Source organism: Clavelina lepadiformis, chromosome 1 (assembly GCF_947623445.1).
Source record: "Clavelina lepadiformis chromosome 1, kaClaLepa1.1, whole genome shotgun sequence".
Taxonomy (NCBI): domain Eukaryota; kingdom Metazoa; phylum Chordata; class Ascidiacea; order Aplousobranchia; family Clavelinidae; genus Clavelina; species Clavelina lepadiformis.
This window is the reverse complement of record NC_135240.1, coordinates 17,810,561-17,835,201: the sequence shown is the minus strand read 5'-3', so window position 1 is coordinate 17,835,201 and position 24,641 is coordinate 17,810,561. Positions and strand designations below refer to the sequence as shown.

The 24,641-nt window shown below is 39.5% G+C and overlaps 25 non-coding genes across 25 annotated transcripts; 14 read left to right on the top strand and 11 right to left on the bottom strand.

Moving 5' to 3' along the window:
• Positions 1–1,287: 1,287 nt before the first annotated feature.
• Trnav-aac (transfer RNA valine (anticodon AAC)) lies at positions 1,288–1,360 on the top strand. Its single transcript has one exon. It is a non-coding gene; the product is annotated as a tRNA-Val (tRNA).
• A 234-nt stretch (positions 1,361–1,594) lies between these two features.
• Trnan-guu (transfer RNA asparagine (anticodon GUU)) lies at positions 1,595–1,668 on the bottom strand. The gene has a single exon. It is a non-coding gene; the product is annotated as a tRNA-Asn (tRNA).
• A 454-nt stretch (positions 1,669–2,122) lies between these two features.
• On the top strand, positions 2,123–2,241 carry LOC143444399 (5S ribosomal RNA). The gene has a single exon (XR_013113750.1). It is a non-coding gene; the product is annotated as a 5S ribosomal RNA (ribosomal RNA).
• Positions 2,242–3,034: 793 nt separating this feature from the next.
• On the top strand, positions 3,035–3,107 carry Trnat-ugu (transfer RNA threonine (anticodon UGU)). Its single transcript has one exon. It is a non-coding gene; the product is annotated as a tRNA-Thr (tRNA).
• A 1,847-nt stretch (positions 3,108–4,954) lies between these two features.
• Positions 4,955–5,027, top strand: Trnav-aac (transfer RNA valine (anticodon AAC)). Its single transcript has one exon. It is a non-coding gene; the product is annotated as a tRNA-Val (tRNA).
• A 234-nt stretch (positions 5,028–5,261) lies between these two features.
• On the bottom strand, positions 5,262–5,335 carry Trnan-guu (transfer RNA asparagine (anticodon GUU)). The gene has a single exon. It is a non-coding gene; the product is annotated as a tRNA-Asn (tRNA).
• Positions 5,336–5,789: 454 nt separating this feature from the next.
• LOC143444398 (5S ribosomal RNA) lies at positions 5,790–5,908 on the top strand. The gene has a single exon (XR_013113749.1). It is a non-coding gene; the product is annotated as a 5S ribosomal RNA (ribosomal RNA).
• An 801-nt stretch (positions 5,909–6,709) lies between these two features.
• Trnat-ugu (transfer RNA threonine (anticodon UGU)) lies at positions 6,710–6,782 on the top strand. Its single transcript has one exon. It is a non-coding gene; the product is annotated as a tRNA-Thr (tRNA).
• A 1,847-nt stretch (positions 6,783–8,629) lies between these two features.
• On the top strand, positions 8,630–8,702 carry Trnav-aac (transfer RNA valine (anticodon AAC)). The gene has a single exon. It is a non-coding gene; the product is annotated as a tRNA-Val (tRNA).
• A 234-nt stretch (positions 8,703–8,936) lies between these two features.
• Positions 8,937–9,010, bottom strand: Trnan-guu (transfer RNA asparagine (anticodon GUU)). Its single transcript has one exon. It is a non-coding gene; the product is annotated as a tRNA-Asn (tRNA).
• Positions 9,011–9,464: 454 nt separating this feature from the next.
• Positions 9,465–9,583, top strand: LOC143444397 (5S ribosomal RNA). Its single transcript, XR_013113748.1, has one exon. It is a non-coding gene; the product is annotated as a 5S ribosomal RNA (ribosomal RNA).
• An 805-nt stretch (positions 9,584–10,388) lies between these two features.
• Positions 10,389–10,461, top strand: Trnat-ugu (transfer RNA threonine (anticodon UGU)). The gene has a single exon. It is a non-coding gene; the product is annotated as a tRNA-Thr (tRNA).
• Positions 10,462–12,310: 1,849 nt separating this feature from the next.
• On the top strand, positions 12,311–12,383 carry Trnav-uac (transfer RNA valine (anticodon UAC)). Its single transcript has one exon. It is a non-coding gene; the product is annotated as a tRNA-Val (tRNA).
• Positions 12,384–12,617: 234 nt separating this feature from the next.
• Trnan-guu (transfer RNA asparagine (anticodon GUU)) lies at positions 12,618–12,691 on the bottom strand. Its single transcript has one exon. It is a non-coding gene; the product is annotated as a tRNA-Asn (tRNA).
• Positions 12,692–13,145: 454 nt separating this feature from the next.
• On the top strand, positions 13,146–13,265 carry LOC143444361 (5S ribosomal RNA). The gene has a single exon (XR_013113713.1). It is a non-coding gene; the product is annotated as a 5S ribosomal RNA (ribosomal RNA).
• Positions 13,266–14,094: 829 nt separating this feature from the next.
• Trnat-ugu (transfer RNA threonine (anticodon UGU)) lies at positions 14,095–14,167 on the top strand. The gene has a single exon. It is a non-coding gene; the product is annotated as a tRNA-Thr (tRNA).
• A 1,849-nt stretch (positions 14,168–16,016) lies between these two features.
• Trnav-uac (transfer RNA valine (anticodon UAC)) lies at positions 16,017–16,089 on the top strand. The gene has a single exon. It is a non-coding gene; the product is annotated as a tRNA-Val (tRNA).
• Positions 16,090–16,323: 234 nt separating this feature from the next.
• Positions 16,324–16,397, bottom strand: Trnan-guu (transfer RNA asparagine (anticodon GUU)). Its single transcript has one exon. It is a non-coding gene; the product is annotated as a tRNA-Asn (tRNA).
• A 454-nt stretch (positions 16,398–16,851) lies between these two features.
• Positions 16,852–16,970, top strand: LOC143444418 (5S ribosomal RNA). The gene has a single exon (XR_013113769.1). It is a non-coding gene; the product is annotated as a 5S ribosomal RNA (ribosomal RNA).
• Positions 16,971–18,674: 1,704 nt separating this feature from the next.
• Trnat-ugu (transfer RNA threonine (anticodon UGU)) lies at positions 18,675–18,747 on the bottom strand. Its single transcript has one exon. It is a non-coding gene; the product is annotated as a tRNA-Thr (tRNA).
• Positions 18,748–19,500: 753 nt separating this feature from the next.
• Positions 19,501–19,619, bottom strand: LOC143444396 (5S ribosomal RNA). The gene has a single exon (XR_013113747.1). It is a non-coding gene; the product is annotated as a 5S ribosomal RNA (ribosomal RNA).
• A 762-nt stretch (positions 19,620–20,381) lies between these two features.
• Positions 20,382–20,454, bottom strand: Trnav-aac (transfer RNA valine (anticodon AAC)). Its single transcript has one exon. It is a non-coding gene; the product is annotated as a tRNA-Val (tRNA).
• A 1,841-nt stretch (positions 20,455–22,295) lies between these two features.
• Trnat-ugu (transfer RNA threonine (anticodon UGU)) lies at positions 22,296–22,368 on the bottom strand. The gene has a single exon. It is a non-coding gene; the product is annotated as a tRNA-Thr (tRNA).
• A 749-nt stretch (positions 22,369–23,117) lies between these two features.
• Positions 23,118–23,236, bottom strand: LOC143444395 (5S ribosomal RNA). The gene has a single exon (XR_013113746.1). It is a non-coding gene; the product is annotated as a 5S ribosomal RNA (ribosomal RNA).
• Positions 23,237–23,998: 762 nt separating this feature from the next.
• On the bottom strand, positions 23,999–24,071 carry Trnav-aac (transfer RNA valine (anticodon AAC)). The gene has a single exon. It is a non-coding gene; the product is annotated as a tRNA-Val (tRNA).
• Between the last annotated feature and the right edge of the window lie 570 nt (positions 24,072–24,641).

Below are 24,641 nucleotides of genomic sequence, written 5' to 3'. Positions count from 1 at the left end.
CAACAGCAGTAAAACAAGTTCATCGAAAAAGCGTTCTATGAAGAAAGCTAAGGTTTCCAGGTCATCAATGCAGCAGAAGGACACAGTCGATGAAAGTGATAACAACGTAGATGCAGAATGCTTTTACTGCAACAAAATGTATTCCAAATCGTCCGAGAATGATGGGTGGATCCAGTGCTCCAAATGCATGCGATGGGCGCACGAAGCCTGCTCTGGGTGTAATGAAGAAGATGACAACTTTATTTGTGAATTATATTTTTAAAAATTGATGGTGAACTGCGATTACTTTCATAACTACTTCGATTATCATGACAATTTGTAATGAAATTGATTGTGACGTGGAACAAATTGCCTTGTTTACTCAAAACTTACGGTGGTCCACTTTACCCCACACATGTGGGGTAAAGTAGACTATTGGAGGTGCTTTTAAATCAAAAAAAATTTATGTAAGAATCCAAGCAATCAATAAAAGGGCACTTCAAAAATGATCGAAATACCTTAGAGTTAACTCTCAAAACAAACAAGTCAAACGTTTTGATGAAATCAGTGAATTGTAACGATTTAAGCCTTAGGTGGTCCGCTTTACCCCACCCTCCCCTACATTAAATCAAGAAGCTACCATCGCAAAACTACATCATAAACCTACCCTGAACTATGGCTTGCAACGAGACCTAGGTTATGACTGCCTACAGTCTAAATTTGGACAGATTCCATGTGCTGTAGGTCTACTCAGTTTTCTATAACAACTGCCTAAACTTTACAACAACGTTTTAGCTTAAAATTTTAGGACAAATAGGCCTACTCCAAAATACCAAAAATTAAAACCCACACAAAACTTACAACTTAGCCTAGACCTGGAACCAGCTATCGCCAAAACAATAAGAAACTAGTCCACATCGACGTCATATGCGCATTGGACCGGAAATTTTCTTAATTTTTTTAATATGACGCATTGAGTGCGACACGGTAACAATCGCCGTTGTGACCGCTCAAAATCGTCTTTCCATTGGGAAGTGATGCCTTAAGGTCCACAGCTGAATCATGGGCGGATATATGAGAGGCCCCTAAAAAGTTTGAAGCTCGGTTTTAATTCCAACAGTAATGAAGCGCTTTCGTACAAAGAAATGTCCGTTATACATGAAGCACTTTCACGATTTGATTCCGGGAGGAACCAACGCTTGATATACAGCTTTGGAAAAATTGAAACGTTCAAAATATTGATTTCCACTTCACGTAAAAGTAGCGCTTTGAAAATGAAAATAATACAAACTTTCTTTACCTCAACCCGTTCTCGTAGTGTAGCGGTTATCACGTTCGCCTAACACGCGAAAGGTCCCCAGTTCGATCCTGGGCGAGAACATGCTTAAAATTTATTTGCGCAATAAAATATCAGACTTAATGGAAAGAATTCAAATAAAATTCAATTGCTATTTCTATGTTCTTTCGATGTTTTGCTTCGGTGGTGTAAAGGTTATCACGTTCGCCTCACACGTGAAAGTTTTCGAGATAGGTCGAAGAAAACGAAAGGTTAATCTTTTCACAAAGCTTATAAACCACAAGTATCGTTTTCAAAGTTTCACGTTCAAGAATCTCCCGTCCCTGGGTGGGCTTGAACCACCAACCTTTCGGTTAACAGCCGAACGCGCTAACCGATTGCGCCACAGAGACTTATCTATGCTGATTAATCGTCTTCTTCATTGTAGGATTGGTAATGCAGCAGAAGTAATTCATAAGCCTTATTTGCTTGATTTAAATGATCGAGTTATGTTAAGTTCGAGTTCGCAGCCTTGGCCAATACTAGGCTCTCTTCTAGGCGAAGCCAAACCTTGAAAAACCAAAATACCTAAATTTTTATTCCAACATCGTGACACTTTCTTTAATAATATTTCAAACGTGGCAAACATTTTTATCTCGTTGAAATTTTCTAATGTCTCTTTTGTTCAAGGAATATAGCTTGTCGTCAGCAAAATATTGTTGTTTAAAATGTAGCAAACTGTTATAAAACGTTTTTAACCAATTCATGAATCCATTATATTAATGCACTCATACGACGCCAAAGCACATTAAAGTAGGCATGTATTCAACTGCTCGAATAAAATCGCCGTTTTAGCGAGGGACTTTCGCCTACGACCATACCACGTTGAGTACACCCCATCTCGTCCGATCTGGGAAGTTAAGCAACGTCGGGCCCGGTTAGTACTTGGATGGGTGACCGCCTGGGAATACCGGGTGTTGTAGGCTTTTCGTTATTTTCTAATTTTCCAACGTTTTTGTCTGCATTTTCATTTTCCGGATGAGCTTTTCAAAAGTCAAACTATGTTTTAATTTCTAATCAATATCATTTTTGAACATGTTTTATATTAGATATTTTTATTTTGTAAATACTCTATATATATTTATATTGTTTCCAAATTGAAGACAATCGAGACGAAGATCAGAACGAACAAACATAGTCGGACGAGGTGAATGACGCTGACCCCAACAAATCCGGGATAAGTCACTCACTCACTCACTCACTCACTCACTCACTCACTCACTCACTCACTCACTCACTCACTCACTCAACAGAGTTGTGGACAATGACAAGTGCCCCCACGACGAGGTTTTCAACAGGGTCGGAACCAGTGGGGACGCGCAATCACCACCTAAAACGGAAAACATCGCGGAAGATGCTCAACCCACCTAAACCGAGTGCGCGACATTACCCTAACCTACCTGCCTAATTTTTTAACTATGGGCTGCGTGACCTACTTTTTAAAATCGCATTTGGTCCAGAAAAGAGTTTATTTTATGTGTTCTCCAGCGTATCAGTATAATAAATAGGTTATACGTATCCACTGACGAAAGCGTGCTCTGCTACTAGACAGACGCTTTGCCACTAAACCATGGCCCCGTACGTTCATCACTTCTCAGATTGCTCTTGTCAAAGTCGAAGTTTTATTGACCTCATATTGATTAAGCCTGACCAGTTTCACTTGATTAATGTTTTTTTGCAGTTTGGAAAAATATATTATCAGCACACAGTATCGTAGCCGCCTCTATAGCTCAGGGGTTAGAGCACTGGTCTTGTAAACCAGGGGTCGTGAGTTCAATTCTCACTGGAGACTCTTCTACTTACAACGTTACGTTGTGTTGTCAGCTTTAAATGGAGTTTTAGCAAGACACAAAAATCATCAATTTACATGCACAGCATAAAGTCGTCATAATGTTTTCCTCACCATTTTATGGTTGAAACCAGCGAGAATTTGGCTAACAGTCGATCGAGGTAATCCATCATAAAACTGAGATGTTATTCATGCAATGCGAGCTAGATGTTCAGAATGTTAACGCACAAGTTGCACTGCACAAGTCTCTCTGACATGTGGTTTCAAGTGCCCGACTCATTGCATATTTTCAATATTCTCCTTGTAGTTGACTCAATGACATTCGAAAGGAAGCTTTCAGCGCAAATATTTTGCAATAAACTGGTTTCTACTCGCGTTTGGTCACATAATCACAACTTTAAAACATCAATAAATTGAATCTTTCTCCCCCCTGTCGTTCCTCCGTATAGTTTGGGTTATCAGGTTCGTCTAAAGTCTAAAAGAGGTGCAACTGCTATTTTAACCAGTTCACCATACAAGAAGCAGTTGGCTGCAACGAGTCGTTGCCAATGCGCGGTATCTGGCAACAGCAGTAAAACAAGTTCATCGAAAAAGCGTTCTATGAAGAAAGCTAAGGTTTCCAGGTCATCAATGCAGCAGAAGGACACAGTCGATGAAAGTGATAACAACGTAGATGCAGAATGCTTTTACTGCAACAAAATGTATTCCAAATCGTCCGAGAATGATGGGTGGATCCAGTGCTCCAAATGCATGCGATGGGCGCACGAAGCCTGCTCTGGGTGTAATGAAGAAGATGACAACTTTATTTGTGAATTATATTTTTAAAAATTGATGGTGAACTGCGATTACTTTCATAACTACTTCGATTATCATGACAATTTGTAATGAAATTGATTGTGACGTGGAACAAATTGCCTTGTTTACTCAAAACTTACGGTGGTCCACTTTACCCCACACATGTGGGGTAAAGTAGACTATTGGAGGTGCTTTTAAATCAAAAAAAATTTATGTAAGAATCCAAGCAATCAATAAAAGGGCACTTCAAAAATGATCGAAATACCTTAGAGTTAACTCTCAAAACAAACAAGTCAAACGTTTTGATGAAATCAGTGAATTGTAACGATTTAAGCCTTAGGTGGTCCGCTTTACCCCACCCTCCCCTACATTAAATCAAGAAGCTACCATCGCAAAACTACATCATAAACCTACCCTGAACTATGGCTTGCAACGAGACCTAGGTTATGACTGCCTACAGTCTAAATTTGGACAGATTCCATGTGCTGTAGGTCTACTCAGTTTTCTATAACAACTGCCTAAACTTTACAACAACGTTTTAGCTTAAAATTTTAGGACAAATAGGCCTACTCCAAAATACCAAAAATTAAAACCCACACAAAACTTACAACTTAGCCTAGACCTGGAACCAGCTATCGCCAAAACAATAAGAAACTAGTCCACATCGACGTCATATGCGCATTGGACCGGAAATTTTCTTAATTTTTTTAATATGACGCATTGAGTGCGACACGGTAACAATCGCCGTTGTGACCGCTCAAAATCGTCTTTCCATTGGGAAGTGATGCCTTAAGGTCCACAGCTGAATCATGGGCGGATATATGAGAGGCCCCTAAAAAGTTTGAAGCTCGGTTTTAATTCCAACAGTAATGAAGCGCTTTCGTACAAAGAAATGTCCGTTATACATGAAGCACTTTCACGATTTGATTCCGGGAGGAACCAACGCTTGATATACAGCTTTGGAAAAATTGAAACGTTCAAAATATTGATTTCCACTTCACGTAAAAGTAGCGCTTTGAAAATGAAAATAATACAAACTTTCTTTACCTCAACCCGTTCTCGTAGTGTAGCGGTTATCACGTTCGCCTAACACGCGAAAGGTCCCCAGTTCGATCCTGGGCGAGAACATGCTTAAAATTTATTTGCGCAATAAAATATCAGACTTAATGGAAAGAATTCAAATAAAATTCACTTGCTATTTCTATGTTCTTTCGATGTTTTGCTTCGGTGGTGTAAAGGTTATCACGTTCGCCTCACACGTGAAAGTTTTCGAGATAGGTCGAAGAAAACGAAAGGTTAATCTTTTCAAAAAGTTTATAAACCACAAGTATCGTTTTCAAAGTTTCACGTTCAAGAATCTCCCGTCCCTGGGTGGGCTTGAACCACCAACCTTTCGGTTAACAGCCGAACGCGCTAACCGATTGCGCCACAGAGACTTATCTATGCTGATTAATCGTCTTCTTCATTGTAGGATTGGTAATGCAGCAGAAGTAATTCATAAGCCTTATTTGCTTGATTTAAATGATCGAGTTATGTTAAGTTCGAGTTCGCAGCCTTGGCCAATACTAGGCTCTTTTCTAGGCGAAGCCAAACCTTGAAAAACCAAAATACTTGAATTTTTATTCCAACATCGTGACACTTTCTTTAATAATATTTCAAACGTGGCAAACATTTTTATCCGGTTGAAATTTTCTAATGTCTCTTTTGTTCAAGGAATATAGCTTGTCGTCAGCAAAATATTGTTGTTTAAAATGTAGCAAACTGTTATAAAACGTTTTTAACCAATTCATGAATCCATTATATTAATGCACTCATACGACGCCAAAGCACATTAAAGTAGGCATGTATTTAACTGCTCGAATAAAACCGCCGTTTTAGCGAGGGACTTTCGCCTACGACCATACCACGTTGAGTACACCCCATCTCGTCCGATCTGGGAAGTTAAGCAACGTCGGGCCCGGTTAGTACTTGGATGGGTGACCGCCTGGGAATACCGGGTGTTGTAGGCTTTTCGTTATTTTCTAATTTTCCAACGTTTTTGTCTGCATTTTCATTTTCCGGATGAGCTTTTCAAAAGTCAAACTATGTTTTAATTTCTAATCAATATCATTTTTGAACATGTTTTATATTAGATACTTTTATTTTGTAAATACTCTATATATAGTTATATTGTTTCCAAATTGAAGACAATCGAGACGAAGATCAGAACGAACAAACATAGTCGGACGAGGTGAATGACGCTGACCCCAACAAATCCGGGATAAGTCACTCACTCACTCACTCACTCACTCACTCACTCACTCACTCACTCACTCACTCACTCACTCACTCACTCACTCAACAGAGTTGTGGACAATGACAAGGGCCCCCACGACGAGGTTTTCAACAGGGTCGGAACCAGTGGGGACGCGCAATCACCACCTAAAACGGAAAACATCGCGGAAGATGCTCAACCCACCTAAACCGAGTGCGCGACATTACCCTAACCTACCTGCCTAATTTTTTAACTATGGGCTGCGTGACCTACTTTTTAAAATCGCATTTGGTCCAGAAAAGAGTTTATTTTATGTGTTCTCCAGCGTATCAGTATAATAAATAGGTTATACGTATCCACTGACGAAAGCGTGCTCTGCTACTAGACAGACGCTTTGCCACTAAACCATGGCCCCGTACGTTCATCACTTCTCAGATTGCTCTTGTCAAAGTCGAAGTTTTATTGACCTCATATTGATTAAGCCTGACCAGTTTCACTTGATTAATGTTTTTTTGCAGTTTGGAAAAATATATTATCAGCACACAGTATCGTAGCCGCCTCTATAGCTCAGGGGTTAGAGCACTGGTCTTGTAAACCAGGGGTCGTGAGTTCAATTCTCACTGGAGACTCTTCTACTTACAACGTTACGTTGTGTTGTCAGCTTTAAATGGAGTTTTAGCAAGACACAAAAATCATCAATTTACATGCACAGCATAAAGTCGTCATAATGTTTTCCTCACCATTTTATGGTTGAAACCAGCGAGAATTTGGCTAACAGTCGATCGAGGTAATCCATCATAAAACTGAGATGTTATTCATGCAATGCAGGCTAGATGTTCAGAATGTTAACGCACAAGTTGCACTGCACAAGTCTCTCTGACATGTGGTTTCAAGTGCCCGACTCATTGCATATTTTCAATATTCTCCTTGTAGTTGACTCAATGACATTCGAAAGGAAGCTTTCAGCGCAAATATTTTGCAATAAACTGGTTTCTACTCGCGTTTGGTCACATAATCACAACTTTAAAACATCAATAAATTGAATCTTTCTCCCCCCTGTCGTTCCTCCGTATAGTTTGGGTTATCAGGTTCGTCTAAATTCTAAGAGCGGTGCAACTGCTATTTTAACCAGTTCACCATACAAGAAGCAGTTGGCTGCAACGAATCGTAGCCAATCCGCGGTATCTGGCAACAGTAGTAAAACAAGTTCATCGAAAAAGCGTTCTATGAAGAAAGCTAAGGTTTCCAGGTCATCAATGCAGCAGAAGGACACAGTCGATGAAAGTGATAACAACGTAGATGCAGAATGCTTTTACTGCAACAAAATGTATTCCAAATCGTCCGAGAATGATGGGTGGATCCAGTGCTCCAAATGCATGCGATGGGCGCACGAAGCCTGCTCTGGGTGTAATGAAGAAGATGACAACTTTATTTGTGAATTATATTTTTAAAAATTGATGGTGAACTGCGATTACTTTCATAACTACTTCGATTATCATGACAATTTGTAATGAAATTGATTGTGACGTGGAACAAATTGCCTTGTTTACTCAAAACTTACGGTGGTCCACTTTACCCCACACATGTGGGGTAAAGTAGACTATTGGAGGTGCTTTTAAATCAAAAAAAATTTATGTAAGAAAGCAAGCAATCAATAAAAGGGCACTTCAAAAATGATCGAAATACCTTAGAGTTAACTCTCAAAACAAACAAGTCAAACGTTTTGATGAAATCAGTGAATTGTAACGATTTAAGCCTTAGGTGGTCCGCTTTACCCCACCCTCCCCTACATTAAATCAAGAAGCTACCATCGCAAAACTACATCATAAACCTACCCTGAACTATGGCTTGCAACGAGACCTAGGTTATGACTGCCTACAGTCTAAATTTGGACAGATTCCATGTGCTGTAGGTCTACTCAGTTTTCTATAACAACTGCCTAAACTTTACAACAACGTTTTAGCTTAAAATTTTAGGACAAATAGGCCTACTCCAAAATACCAAAAATTAAAACCCACACAAAACTTACAACTTAGCCTAGACCTGGAACCAGCTATCGCCAAAACAATAAGAAACTAGTCCACATCGACGTCATATGCGCATTGGACCGGAAATTTTCTTAATTTTTTTAATATGACGCATTGAGTGCGACACGGTAACAATCGCCGTTGTGACCGCTCAAAATCGTCTTTCCATTGGGAAGTGATGCCTTAAGGTCCACAGCTGAATCATGGGCGGATATATGAGAGGCCCCTAAAAAGTTTGAAGCTCGGTTTTAATTCCAACAGTAATGAAGCGCTTTCGTACAAAGAAATGTCCGTTATACATGAAGCACTTTCACGATTTGATTCCGGGAGGAACCAACGCTTGATATACAGCTTTGGAAAAATTGAAACGTTCAAAATATTGATTTCCACTTCACGTAAAAGTAGCGCTTTGAAAATGAAAATAATACAAACTTTCTTTACCTCAACCCGTTCTCGTAGTGTAGCGGTTATCACGTTCGCCTAACACGCGAAAGGTCCCCAGTTCGATCCTGGGCGAGAACATGCTTAAAATTTATTTGCGCAATAAAATATCAGACTTAATGGAAAGAATTCAAATAAAATTCACTTGCTATTTCTATGTTCTTTCGATGTTTTGCTTCGGTGGTGTAAAGGTTATCACGTTCGCCTCACACGTGAAAGTTTTCGAGATAGGTCGAAGAAAACGAAAGGTTAATCTTTTCAAAAAGTTTATAAACCACAAGTATCGTTTTCAAAGTTTCACGTTCAAGAATCTCCCGTCCCTGGGTGGGCTTGAACCACCAACCTTTCGGTTAACAGCCGAACGCGCTAACCGATTGCGCCACAGAGACTTATCTATGCTGATTAATCGTCTTCTTCATTGTAGGATTGGTAATGCAGCAGAAGTAATTCATAAGCCTTATTTGCTTGATTTAAATGATCGAGTTATGTTAAGTTCGAGTTCGCAGCCTTGGCCAATACTAGGCTCTTTTCTAGGCGAAGCCAAACCTTGAAAAACCAAAATACTTGAATTTTTATTCCAACATCGTGACACTTTCTTTAATAATATTTCAAACGTGGCAAACATTTTTATCCGGTTGAAATTTTCTAATGTCTCTTTTGTTCAAGGAATATAGCTTGTCGTCAGCAAAATATTGTTGTTTAAAATGTAGCAAACTGTTATAAAACGTTTTTAACCAATTCATGAATCCATTATATTAATGCACTCATACGACGCCAAAGCACATTAAAGTAGGCATGTATTTAACTGCTCGAATAAAACCGCCGTTTTAGCGAGGGACTTTCGCCTACGACCATACCACGTTGAGTACACCCCATCTCGTCCGATCTGGGAAGTTAAGCAACGTCGGGCCCGGTTAGTACTTGGATGGGTGACCGCCTGGGAATACCGGGTGTTGTAGGCTTTTCGTTATTTTCTAATTTTCCAACGTTTTTGTCTGCATTTTCATTTTCCGGATGAGCTTTTCAAAAGTCAAACTATGTTTTAATTTCTAATCAATATCATTTTTGAACATGTTTTATATTAGATACTTTTATTTTGTAAATACTCTATATATAGTTATATTGTTTCCAAATTGAAGACAATCGAGACGAAGATCAGAACGAACAAACATAGTCGGACGAGGTGAATGACGCTGACCCCAACAAATCCGGGATAAGTCACTCACTCACTCACTCACTCACTCACTCACTCACTCACTCACTCACTCACTCACTCACTCACTCACTCACTCACTCAACAGAGTTGTGGACAATGACAAGGGCCCCCACGACGAGGTTTTCAACAGGGTCGGAACCAGTGGGGACGCGCAATCACCACCTAAAACGGAAAACATCGCGGAAGATGCTCAACCCACCTAAACCGAGTGCGCGACATTACCCTAACCTACCTGCCTAATTTTTTAACTATGGGCTGCGTGACCTACTTTTTAAAATCGCATTTGGTCCAGAAAAGAGTTTATTTTATGTGTTCTCCAGCGTATCAGTATAATAAATAGGTTATACGTATCCACTGACGAAAGCGTGCTCTGCTACTAGACAGACGCTTTGCCACTAAACCATGGCCCCGTACGTTCATCACTTCTCAGATTGCTCTTGTCAAAGTCGAAGTTTTATTGACCTCATATTGATTAAGCCTGACCAGTTTCACTTGATTAATGTTTTTTTGCAGTTTGGAAAAATATATTATCAGCACACAGTATCGTAGCCGCCTCTATAGCTCAGGGGTTAGAGCACTGGTCTTGTAAACCAGGGGTCGTGAGTTCAATTCTCACTGGAGACTCTTCTACTTACAACGTTACGTTGTGTTGTCAGCTTTAAATGGAGTTTTAGCAAGACACAAAAATCATCAATTTACATGCACAGCATAAAGTCGTCATAATGTTTTCCTCACCATTTTATGGTTGAAACCAGCGAGAATTTGGCTAACAGTCGATCGAGGTAATCCATCATAAAACTGAGATGTTATTCATGCAATGCAGGCTAGATGTTCAGAATGTTAACGCACAAGTTGCACTGCACAAGTCTCTCTGACATGTGGTTTCAAGTGCCCGACTCATTGCATATTTTCAATATTCTCCTTGTAGTTGACTCAATGACATTCGAAAGGAAGCTTTCAGCGCAAATATTTTGCAATAAACTGGTTTCTACTCGCGTTTGGTCACATAATCACAACTTTAAAACATCAATAAATTGAATCTTTCTCCCCCCTGTCGTTCCTCCGTATAGTTTGGGTTATCAGGTTCGTCTAAATTCTAAGAGAGGTGCAACTGCTATTTTAACCAGTTCACCATACAAGAAGCAGTTGGCTGCAACGAATCGTAGCCAATCCGCGGTATCTGGCAACAGTAGTAAAACAAGTTCATCGAAAAAGCGTTCTATGAAGAAAGCTAAGGTTTCCAGGTCATCAATGCAGCAGAAGGACACAGTCGATGAAAGTGATAACAACGTAGATGCAGAATGCTTTTACTGCAACAAAATGTATTCCAAATCGTCCGAGAATGATGGGTGGATCCAGTGCTCCAAATGCATGCGATGGGCGCACGAAGCCTGCTCTGGGTGTAATGAAGAAGATGACAACTTTATTTGTGAATTATATTTTTAAAAATTGATGGTGAACTGCGATTACTTTCATAACTACTTCGATTATCATGACAATTTGTAATGAAATTGATTGTGACGTGGAACAAATTGCCTTGTTTACTCAAAACTTACGGTGGTCCACTTTACCCCACACATGTGGGGTAAAGTAGACTATTGGAGGTGCTTTTAAATCAAAAAAAATTTATGTAAGAAAGCAAGCAATCAATAAAAGGGCACTTCAAAAATGATCGAAATACCTTAGAGTTAACTCTCAAAACAAACAAGTCAAACGTTTTGATGAAATCAGTGAATTGTAACGATTTAAGCCTTAGGTGGTCCGCTTTACCCCACCCTCCCCTACATTAAATCAAGAAGCTACCATCGCAAAACTACATCATAAACCTACCCTGAACTATGGCTTGCAACGAGACCTCCTAGGTTATGACTGCCTACAGTCTAAATTTGGACAGATTCCATGTGCTGTAGGCCTACTCAGTTTTCTATAACAACTGCCTAAACTTTACAACAACGTTTTAGCTTAAAATTTTAGGACAAATAGGCCTACTCCAAAATACCAAAAATTAAAACCCACACAAAACTTACAACTTAGCCTAGACCTGGAACCAGCTATCGCCAAAACAATAAGAAACTAGTCCACATCGACGTCATATGCGCATTGGACCGGAAATTTTCTTACTTTTTTTAATATGACGCATTGAGTGCGACACGGTAACAATCGCCGTTGTGACGGCTCAAAATCGTCTTTCCATTGGGAAGTGATGCCTTAAGGTCCACAGCTGAATCATGGGCGGATATATGAGAGGTCCCTAAAAAGTTTGAAGCTCGGTTTTAATTCCAACAGTAATTAAGCGCTTTCATACAAAGAAATGCCCATTCTACACGAAGCACTTTCAGGATTTGATTCCGGGAGGAACCATCGTTTGATTACAACTTTGGCCAAATTGAAACGTTCAAAATATCGATTTCCACTTCACGTAAAAGCAGCGCTTTGAAAATGAAAATAATACAAACTTCCTTTACCTCAACCCGTTCTCGTAGTGTAGCGGTTATCACGTTCGCTTTACACGCGAAAGGTCCTCAGTTCAATCCTGGGCGAGAACATGTTTAAAATTTATTTGCGCAATAAAATATCAGACTTAATGGAAAGAATTCAAATAAAATTCACTTGCTATTTCTATGTTCTTTCGATGTTTTGCTTCGGTGGTGTAAAGGTTATCACGTTCGCCTCACACGTGAAAGTTTTCGAGATAGGTCGAAGAAAACGAAAGGTTAATCTTTTCAAAAAGTTTATAAACCACAAGTATCGTTTTCAAAGTTTCACGTTCAAGAATCTCCCGTCCCTGGGTGGGCTTGAACCACCAACCTTTCGGTTAACAGCCGAACGCGCTAACCGATTGCGCCACAGAGACTTATCTATGCTGATTAATCGTCTTCTTCATTGTAGGATTGGTAATGCAGCAGAAGTAATTCATAAGCCTTATTTGCTTGATTTAAATGATCGAATTATGTTAAGTTCGAGTTCGCAGCCTTGGCCAATACTAGGCTCTTTTCTAGGCGAAGCCAAACCTTGAAAAACCAAAATACTTGAATTTTTATTCCAACATCGTGACACTTTCTTTAATAATATTTCAAACGTGGCAAACATTTTTATCCGGTTGAAATTTTCTAATGTCTCTTTTGTTCAAGGAATATAGCTTGTCGTCAGCAAAATATTGTTGTTTAAAATGTAGCAAACTGTTATAAAACGTTTTTAACCAATTCATGAATCCATTATATTAATGCACTCATACGACGCCAAAGCACATTAAAGTAGGCATGTATTTAACTGCTCGAATAAAACCGCCGTTTTAGCGAGGGACTTTCGCCTACGACCATACCACGTTGAGTACACCCCCATCTCGTCCGATCTGGGAAGTTAAGCAACGTCGGGCCCGGTTAGTACTTGGATGGGTGACCGCCTGGGAATACCGGGTGTTGTAGGCTTTTCGTTATTTTCTAATTTTCCAACGTTTTTGTCTGCATTTTCATTTTCCGGATGAGCTTTTCAAAAGTCAAACTATGTTTTAATTTCTAATCAATATCATTTTTGAACATGTTTTATATTAGATATTTTTATTTTGTAAATACTCTATATATAGTTATATTGTTTCCAAATTGAAGACAATCGAGACGAAGATCAGAACGAACAAACATAGTCGGACGAGGTGAATGACGCTGACCCCAACAAATCCGGGATAAGTCACTCACTCACTCACTCACTCACTCACTCACTCATTCACTCACTCACTCACTCACTCACTCACTCACTCACTCACTCACTCACTCACTCACTCACTCACTCAACAGAGTTGTGGACAATGATAAGGGCCCCCACGACGAGGTTTTCAACAGGGTCGGAACCAGTGGGGACGCGCAATCACCACCTAAAACGGAAAACATCGCGGAAGATGCTCAACCCACCTAAACCGAGTGCGCGACATTACCCTAACCTACCTGCCTAATTTTTTAACTATGGGCTGCGTGACCTACTTTTTAAAATCGCATTTGGTCCAGAAAAGAGTTTATTTTATGTGTTCTCCAGCGTATCAGTATAATAAATAGGTTATACGTATCCACTGACCAAAGCGTGATCTGCTACTAGACAGACGCTTTGCCACTAAACCATGGCCCCGTACGTTCATCATTTCTTAGATTGCTCTTGTCAAAGTCGAAGTTTTATTGACCTCATATTGATTAAGCCTGACCAGTTTCACTTGATTAATGTTTTTTTGCAGTTTGGAAAAATATATTATCAGCACACAGTATCGTAGCCGCCTCTATAGCTCAGGGGTTAGAGCACTGGTCTTGTAAACCAGGGGTCGTGAGTTCCATTCTCACTGGAGACTCTTCTACTTACAACGTTACGTTGTGTTGTCAGCTTTAAATGGAGTTTTAGCAAGACACAAAAATCATCAATTTACATGCACAGCATAAAGTCGTCATAATGTTTTCCTCACCATTTTATGGTTGAAACCAGCGAGAATTTGGCTAACAGTCGATCGAGGTAATCCATCATAAAACTGAGATGTTATTCATGCAATGCGAGCTAGATGTTCAGAATGTTAACGCACAAGTTGCACTGCACAAGTCTCTCTGACATGTGGTTTCAAGTGCCCGACTCATTGCATATTTTCAATATTCTCCTTGTAGTTGACTCAATGACATTCGAAAGGAAGCTTTCAGCGCAAATATTTTGCAATAAACTGGTTTCTACTCGCGTTTGGTCACATAATCACAACTTTAAAACATCAATAAATTGAATCTTTCTCCCCCCTGTCGTTCCTCCGTATAGTTTGGGTTATCAGGTTCGTCTAAATTCTAAGAGCGGTGCAACTGCTATTTTAACCAGTTCACCATACAAGAAGCAGTTGGCTGCAACGAATCGTAGCCAATCCGCGGTATCTGGCAACAGTAGTAAAACAAGTTCATCGAAAAAACGTTCTATGAAGAAAGCTAAGGTTTCCAGGTCATCAATGCAGCAGAAGGACACAGTCGATGAAAGTGATAACAACGTAGATGCAGAATGCTTTTACTGCAACAAAATGTATTCCAAATCGTCCGAGAATGATGGGTGGATCCAGTGCTCCAAATGCATGCGATGGGCGCACGAAGCCTGCTCTGGGTGTAATGAAGAAGATGACAACTTTATTTGTGAATTATATTTTTAAAAATTGATGGTGAACTGCGATTACTTTCATAACTACTTCGATTATCATGACAATTTGTAATGAAATTGATTGTGACGTGGAACAAATTGCCTTGTTTACTCAAAACTTACGGTGGTCCACTTTACCCCACACATGTGGGGTAAAGTAGACTATTGGAGGTGCTTTTAAATCAAAAAAAATTTATGTAAGAAAGCAAGCAATCAATAAAAGGGCACTTCAAAAATGATCGAAATACCTTAGAGTTAACTCTCAAAACAAACAAGTCAAACGTTTTGATGAAATCAGTGAATTGTAACGATTTAAGCCTTAGGTGGTCCGCTTTACCCCACCCTCCCCTACATTAAATCAAGAAGCTACCATCGCAAAACTACATCATAAACCTACCCTGAACTATGGCTTGCAATGAGACCTCCTAGGTTATGACTGCCTACAGTCTAAATTTGGACAGATTCCATGTGCTGTAGGCCTACTCAGTTTTCTATAACAACTGCCTAAACTTTACAACAACGTTTTAGCTTAAAATTTTAGGACAAATAGGCCTACTCCAAAATACCAAAAATTCAAACCCACACAAAACTTACAACTTAGCCTAGACCTGGAACCAGCTATCGCCAAAACAATAAGAAACTAGTCCACATCGACGTCATATGCGCATTGGACCGGAAATTTTCTTACTTTTTTTAATATGACGCATTGAGTGCGACACGGTAACAATCGCCGTTGTGACGGCTCAAAATCGTCTTTCCATTGGGAAGTGATGCCTTAAGGTCCACAGCTGAATCATGGGCGGATATATGAGAGGTCCCTAAAAAGTTTGAAGCTCGGTTTTAATTCCAACAGTAATTAAGCGCTTTCATACAAAGAAATGCCCATTCTACACGAAGCACTTTCAGGATTTGATTCCGGGAGGAACCATCGTTTGATTACAACTTTGGCCAAATTGAAACGTTCAAAATATCGATTTCTACTTCACGTAAAAGCAGCGCTTTGAAAATGAAAATAATACAAACTTCCTTTACCTCAACCCGTTCTCGTAGTGTAGCGGTTATCACGTTCGCTTTACACGCGAAAGGTCCTCAGTTCAATCCTGGGCGAGAACATGTTTAAAATTTATTTGCGCAATAAAATATCAGACTTAATGGAAAGAATTCAAATAAAATTCACTTGCTATTTCTATGTTCTTTCGATGTTTTGCTTCGGTGGTGTAAAGGTTATCACGTTCGCCTCACACGTGAAAGTTTTCGAGATAGGTCGAAGAAAACGAAAGGTTAATCTTTTCAAAAAGTTTATAAACCACAAGTATCGTTTTCAAAGTTTCACGTTCAAGAATCTCCCGTCCCTGGGTGGGCTTGAACCACCAACCTTTCGGTTAACAGCCGAACGCGCTAACCGATTGCGCCACAGAGACTTATCTATGCTGATTAATCGTCTTCTTCATTGTAGGATTGGTAATGCAGCAGAAGTAATTCATAAGCCTTATTTGCTTGATTTAAATGATCGAGTTATGTTAAGTTCGAGTTCGCAGCCTTGGCCAATACTAGGCTCTTTTCTAGGCGAAGCCAAACCTTGAAAAACCAAAATACTTAAATTTTTATTCCAACATCGTGACACTTTCTTTAATAATATTTCAAACGTGGCAAACATTTTTATCTCGTTGAAATTTTCTAATGTCTCTTTTGTTCAAGGAATATAGCTTGTCGTCAGCAAAATATTGTTGTTTAAAATGTAGCAAACTGTTATAAAACGTTTTTAACCAATTCATGAATCCATTATATTAATGCACTCATACGACGCCAAAGCACATTAAAGTAGGCATGTATTTAACTGCTCGAATAAAACCGCCGTTTTAGCGAGGGACTTTCGCCTACGACCATACCACGTTGAGTACACCCCGTCTCGTCCGATCTGGGAAGTTAAGCAACGTCGGGCCCGGTTAGTACTTGGATGGGTGACCGCCTGGGAATACCGGGTGTTGTAGGCTTTTCGTTATTTTCTAATTTTCCAACGTTTTTGTCTGCATTTTCATTTTCCGGATGAGCTTTTCAAAAGTCAAACTATGTTTTAATTTCTAATCAATATCATTTTTGAACATGTTTTATATTAGATATTTTTATTTTGTAAATACTCTATATATATTTATATTGTTTCCAAATTGAAGACAATCGAGACGAAGATCAGAACGAACAAACATAGTTGGACGAGGTGAATGACGCTGACCCCAACAAATCCGGGATAAGTCACTCACTCACTCACTCACTCACTCACTCACTCAACAGAGTTGTGGACAATGACAAGGGCTCCCACGACGAGGTTTTCAACAGGGTCGGAACCAGTGGGGACGCGCAATCACCACCTAAAACGGAAAACATCGCGGAAGATGCTCAACCCACCTAAACCGAGTGCGCGACATTACCCTAACCTACCTGCCTAATTTTTTAACTATGGGCTGCGTGACCTACTTTTTAAAATCGCATTTGGTCCAGAAAAGAGTTTATTTTATGTGTTCTCCAGCGTATCAGTATAATAAATAGGTTATACGTATCCACTGACGAAAGCGTGCTCTGCTACTAGACAGACGCTTTGCCACTAAACCATGGCCCCGTACGTTCATCATTTCTCAGATTGCTCTTGTCAAAGTCGAAGTTTTATTGACCTCATATTGATTAAGCCTGACCAGTTTCACTTGATTAATGTTTTATAAACTTTATAAGTAATTTTATTAACTTTGTTTTTGAGGGGTAAAGTGGACCACTGTAAGTTTTGAGTAAACAAGGCAATTTGTTCCACGTCACAATCAATTTCATTACAAATTGTCATGATAATCGAAGTAGTTTTGAAAGTAATCGCAATTCACCAACAATTTTTAAAAATATAATTCACAAATAAAGTTGTCATCTTCTTCATTACACCCAGAGCAGGCTTCGTGCGCCCATCGCATGCATTTGGAGCACTGGATCCACCCATCATTCTCGGACGATTTGGAATACATTTTGTTGCAGTAAAAGCATTCTGCATCTACGTTGTTATCACTTTCATCGACTGTGTCCTTCTGCTGCATTGATGACCTGGAAACCTTAGCTTTCTTCATAGAACGCTTTTTCGATGAACTTGTTTTACTGCTGTTGCCAGATACCGCGCATTGGCTACGATTCGTTGCAGCCAACTGCTTCTTGTATGGTGAACTGGTTAAAATAGCAGTTGCACCTCTCTTAGACTTTAGACGAACCTGATAACCCAAACTATACGGAGGAACGACAGGGGGAAGAAAGATTCAATTTATTGATGTTTTAAAGTTGTGATTATGTGACCAAACGCGAGTAGAAACCAGTTTATTGCAAAATATTTGCGTTGAAAGCTTCCTTTCGAATGTCATTGAGTCAACTACAAGGAGAATATTGAAAATATGCAATGAGTCCGGCACTTGAAACCACATGTCAGAGAGACTTGTGCAGTGCAACTTGTGCGTTAACATTCTGAACATTTAGCTCGCATTGCATGAATAACATCTCAGTTTTATGATGGATTACCTCGATCGACTGTTAGCCAAATTCTCGCTGTTTTCAACCACAAAATGGTGAGGAAAACATTATGACGACTTTATGCTGTGCATGTAAATTGATGTTTTTTGTGTCTTGCTAAAATTCCATTTCAAGCTGACAACACAACGTAACGTTGTAAGTAGAAGAGCCTCCAGTGAGAATTGAACTCACGACCCCTGGTTTACAAGACCAGTGCTCTAACCCCTGAGCTATAGAGGCGGCTACGATACTGTGTGCTGATAATATATTTTTGCAAACTGCAAAAAAACATTAATCAAGTGAAACTGGTCAGGCTTAATCAATATGAGGTCAATAAAACTTCGACTTTGACAAGAGCAATCTGAGAAATGATGAACGTATGGGGCCATGGTTTAGTGGCAAAGCGTCTGTCTAGTAGCAGAGCACGCTTTGGTCAGTGGATACGTATAACCTATTTATTATACTGATACGCTGGAGAACACATAAAATAAACTCTTTTCTGGACCAAATGTGATTTTAAAAAGTAGGTCACGCAGCCCATAGTTAAAAAATTAGGCAGGTAGGTTAGGGTAATGTCGCGCACTCGGTTTAGGTGGGTTGAGCATCTTCCGCGATGTTTTCCGTTTTAGGTGGTGATTGCGCGTCCCCACTGGTTCCGACCCTGTTGAAAACCTCGTCGTGGGGGCCCTTGTCATTGTCCACAACTCCGTTGAGTGAGTGAGTGAGTGAGTGAGTGACTTATCCCGGATTTGTTGGGGTCAGCGTCATTCACCTCGTCCAACTATGTTTGTTCGTTCTGATCTTCGTCTCGATTGTCTTCAATTTGGAAACAATATAAATATATATAGAGTATTTACAAAATAAAAATATCTAATATAAAACATGTTCAAAAATGATATTGATTAGAAATTAAAACATAGTTTGACTTTTGAAAAGCTCATCTGGAAAATGAAAATGCAGACAAAAACGTTGGAGAATTAAAAAATAACGAAAAGCCTACAACACCCGGTATTCCCAGGCGGTCACCCATCCAAGTACTAACCGGGCCCGACGTTGCTTAACTTCCCAGATCGGACGAGATGGGGTGTACTCAACGTGGTATGGTCGTAGGCGAAAGTCCCTCGCTAAAACGGCGATTTTATTCGAGCAGTTGAATACATGCCTACTTTAATGTGCTTTGGCGTCGTATGAGTGCATTAATATAATGGATTCATGAATTGGTTAAAAACGTTTTATAACAGTTTGCTACATTTTAAACAACAATATTTTGCTGACGACAAGCTATATTCCTTGAACAAAAGAGACATTAGAAAATTTCAACGAGATAAAAATGTTTGCCACGTTTGAAATATTATTAAAGAAAGTGTCACGATGTTGGAATAAAAATTTAAGTATTTTGGTTTTTCAAGGTTTGGCTTCGCCTAGAAGAGAGCCTAGTATTGGCCAAGGCTGCGAACTCGAACTTAACATAACTCGATCATTTAAATCAAGCAAATAAGGCTTATGAATTACTTCTGCTGCATTACCAATCGTACAATGAAGAAGACGATTAATCAGCATAGATAAGTCTCTTTGGCGCAATCGGTTAGCGCGTTCGGCTGTTAACCGAAAGGTTGGTGGTTCAAGCCCACCCAGGGACGGGAGATTCTTGAACGTGAAACTTTGAAAACGATACTTGTGGTTTATAAACTTTTTGAAAAGATTAACCTTTCGTTTTCTTCGATCCATCTCGAAAACTTTCACGTGTGAGGCGAACGTGATAACCTTTACACCACCGAAGCAAAACATCGAAAGAGCATGGAAATAGCAATTGAATTTTATTTGAAATATTTCCATTAATTTTGATATTTTATTGCGCAAATAATTTTTAAACATGTTCTCGCCCGGGATCGAACTGGAGACCTTTCGCGTGTTAGGCGAACGTAATAACCGCTACACTACGAGAACGGGTTGAGGTAAAGAAAGTTTGTATTATTTTCATTTTCAAAGCGCTACTTTTACGTGAAGTGGAAATCAATGTTTTGAACGTTTCAATTTTTCCAAAGCTTTGTTTCCTCCCGGAATCAAATTGTGAAAGTGCTTCATGTATAACGGACATTTCTTTGTACGAAAGCGCTTCATTACTGTTGGAATTAAAACCGAGCTTCAAACTTTTTAGGGGCCTCTCATATATCCGCCCATGATTCAGCTGTGGACCTTAAGGCATCACTTCCCAATGGAAAGACGATTTTGAGCGGTCACAACTCACAACGGCGATTGTTACCGGTCGCACTCAATGCGTCATATTAAAAAAATTAAGAAAATTTCCGGTCCAATGCGCATATGACGTCGATGTGGACTAGTTTCTTATTGTTTTGGCGATAGCTGGTTCCAGGTCTAGGCTAAGTTGTAAGTTTTGTGTGGGTTTGAATTTTTGGTATTTTGGAGTAGGCCTATTTGTCCTAAAATTTTAAGCTAAAACGTTGTTGTAAAGTTTAGGCAGTTGTTATAGAAAACTGAGTAGGCCTACAGCACATGGAATCTGTCCAAATTTAGACTGTAGGCAGTCATAACCTAGGTCTCGTTGCAAGCCATAGTTCAGGGTAGGTTTATGATGTAGTTTTGCGATGGTAGCTTCTTGATTTAATGTAGGGGAGGGTGGGGTAAAGCGGACCACCTAAGGCTTAAATCGTTACAATTCACTGATTTCATCAAAACGTTTGACTTGTTTGTTTTGAGAGTTAACTCTAAGGTATTTCGATCATTTTTGAAGTGCCCTTTTATTGATTGCTTGGATTCTTACATAAATTTTTTTTGATTTAAAAGCACCTCCAATAGTCTACTTTACCCCACATGTGTGGGGTAAAGTGGACCACCGTAAGTTTTGAGTAAACAAGGCAATTTGTTCCACGTCACAATCAATTTCATTACAAATTGTCATGATAATCGAAGTAGTTATGAAAGTAATCGCAGTTCACCATCAATTTTTAAAAATATAATTCACAAATAAAGTTGTCATCTTCTTCATTACACCCAGAGCAGGCTTCGTGCGCCCATCGCATGCATTTGGAGCACTGGATCCACCCATCATTCTCGGACGATTTGGAATACATTTTGTTGCAGTAAAAGCATTCTGCATCTACGTTGTTATCACTTTCATCGACTGTGTCCTTCTGCTGCATTGATGACCTGGAAACCTTAGCTTTCTTCATAGAACGCTTTTTCGATGAACTTGTTTTACTGCTGTTGCCAGATACCGCGCATTGGCTACGATTCGTTGCAGCCAACTGCTTCTTGTATGGTGAACTGGTTAAAATAGCAGTTGCACCTCTCTTAGACTTTAGACGAACCTGATAACCCAAACTATACGGAGGAACGACAGGGGGAAGAAAGATTCAATTTATTGATGTTTTAAAGTTGTGATTATGTGACCAAACGCGAGTAGAAACCAGTTTATTGCAGAATATTTGCGTTGAAAGCTTCCTTTCGAATGTCATTGAGTCAACTACAAGGAGAATATTGAAAATATGCAATGAGTCCGGCACTTGAAACCACATGTCAGAGAGACTTGTGCAGTGCAACTTGTGCGTTAACATTCTGAACATTTAGCTCGCATTGCATGAATAACATCTCAGTTTTATGATGGATTACCTCGATCGACTGTTAGCCAAATTCTCGCTGGTTTCAACCACAAAATGGTGAGGAAAACATTATGACGACTTTATGCTGTGCATGTAAATTGATGTTTTTTGTGTCTTGCTAAAATTCCATTTCAAGCTGACAACACAACGTAACGTTGTAAGTAGAAGAGCCTCCAGTGAGAATTGAACTCACGACCCCTGGTTTACAAGACCAGTGCTCTAACCCCTGAGCTATAGAGGCGGCTACGATACTGTGTGCTGATAATATATTTTTGCAAACTGCAAAAAAACATTAATCAAGTGAAACTGGTCAGGCTTAATCAATATGAGGTCAATAAAACTTCGACTTTGACAAGAGCAATCTGAGAAATGATGAACGTATGGGGCCATGGTTTAGTGGCAAAGCGTCTGTCTAGTAGCAGAGCACGCTTTGGTCAGTGGATACGTATAACCTATTTATTATACTGATACGCTGGAGAACACATAAAATAAACTCTTTTCTGGACCAAATGTGATTTTAAAAAGTAGGTCACGCAGCCCATAGTTAAAAAATTAGGCAGGTAGGTTAGGGTAATGTCGCGCACTCGGTTTAGGTGGGTTGAGCATCTTCCGCGATGTTTTCCGTTTTAGGTGGTGATTGCGCGTCCCCACTGGTTCCGACCCTGTTGAAAACCTCGTCGTGGGGGCCCTTGTCATTGTCCACAACTCCGTTGAGTGAGTGAGTGAGTGAGTGACTTATCCCGGATTTGTTGGGGTCAGCGTCATTCACCTCGTCCAACTATGTTTGTTCGTTCTGATCTTCGTCTCGATTGTCTTCAATTTGGAAACAATATAAATATATATAGAGTATTTACAAAATAAAAATATCTAATATAAAACATGTTCAAAAATGATATTGATTAGAAATTAAAACATAGTTTGACTTTTGAAAAGCTCATCTGGAAAATGAAAATGCAGACAAAAACGTTGGAGAATTAAAAAATAACGAAAAGCCTACAACACCCGGTATTCCCAGGCGGTCACCCATCCAAGTACTAACCGGGCCCGACGTTGCTTAACTTCCCAGATCGGACGAGATGGGGTGTACTCAACGTGGTATGGTCGTAGGCGAAAGTCCCTCGCTAAAACGGCGATTTTATTCGAGCAGTTGAATACATGCCTACTTTAATGTGCTTTGGCGTCGTATGAGTGCATTAATATAATGGATTCATGAATTGGTTAAAAACGTTTTATAACAGTTTGCTACATTTTAAACAACAATATTTTGCTGACGACAAGCTATATTCCTTGAACAAAAGAGACATTAGAAAATTTCAACGAGATAAAAATGTTTGCCACGTTTGAAATATTATTAAAGAAAGTGTCACGATGTTGGAATAAAAATTTAAGTATTTTGGTTTTTCAAGGTTTGGCTTCGCCTAGAAGAGAGCCTAGTATTGGCCAAGGCTGCGAACTCGAACTTAACATAACTCGATCATTTAAATCAAGCAAATAAGGCTTATGAATTACTTCTGCTGCATTACCAATCGTACAATGAAGAAGACGATTAATCAGCATAGATAAGTCTCTTTGGCGCAATCGGTTAGCGCGTTCGGCTGTTAACCGAAAGGTTGGTGGTTCAAGCCCACCCAGGGACGGGAGATTCTTGAACGTGAAACTTTGAAAACGATACTTGTGGTTTATAAACTTTTTGAAAAGATTAACCTTTCGTTTTCTTCGATCCATCTCGAAAACTTTCACGTGTGAGGCGAACGTGATAACCTTTACACCACCGAAGCAAAACATCGAAAGAGCATGGAAATAGCAATTGAATTTTATTTGAAATATTTCCATTAATTTTGATATTTTATTGCGCAAATAATTTTTAAACATGTTCTCGCCCGGGATCGAACTGGAGACCTTTCGCGTGTTAGGCGAACGTAATAACCGCTACACTACGAGAACGGGTTGAGGTAAAGAAAGTTTGTATTATTTTCATTTTCAAAGCGCTACTTTTACGTGAAGTGGAAATCAATGTTTTGAACGTTTCAATTTTTCCAAAGCTTTGTTTCCTCCCGGAATCAAATTGTGAAAGTGCTTCATGTATAACGGACATTTCTTTGTACGAAAGCGCTTCATTACTGTTGGAATTAAAACCGAGCTTCAAACTTTTTAGGGGCCTCTCATATATCCGCCCATGATTCAGCTGTGGACCTTAAGGCATCACTTCCCAATGGAAAGACGATTTTGAGCGGTCACAACTCACAACGGCGATTGTTACCGGTCGCACTCAATGCGTCATATTAAAAAAATTAAGAAAATTTCCGGTCCAATGCGCATATGACGTCGATGTGGACTAGTTTCTTATTGTTTTGGCGATAGCTGGTTCCAGGTCTAGGCTAAGTTGTAAGTTTTGTGTGGGTTTGAATTTTTGGTATTTTGGAGTAGGCCTATTTGTCCTAAAATTTTAAGCTAAAACGTTGTTGTAAAGTTTAGGCAGTTGTTATAGAAAACTGAGTAGGCCTACAGCACATG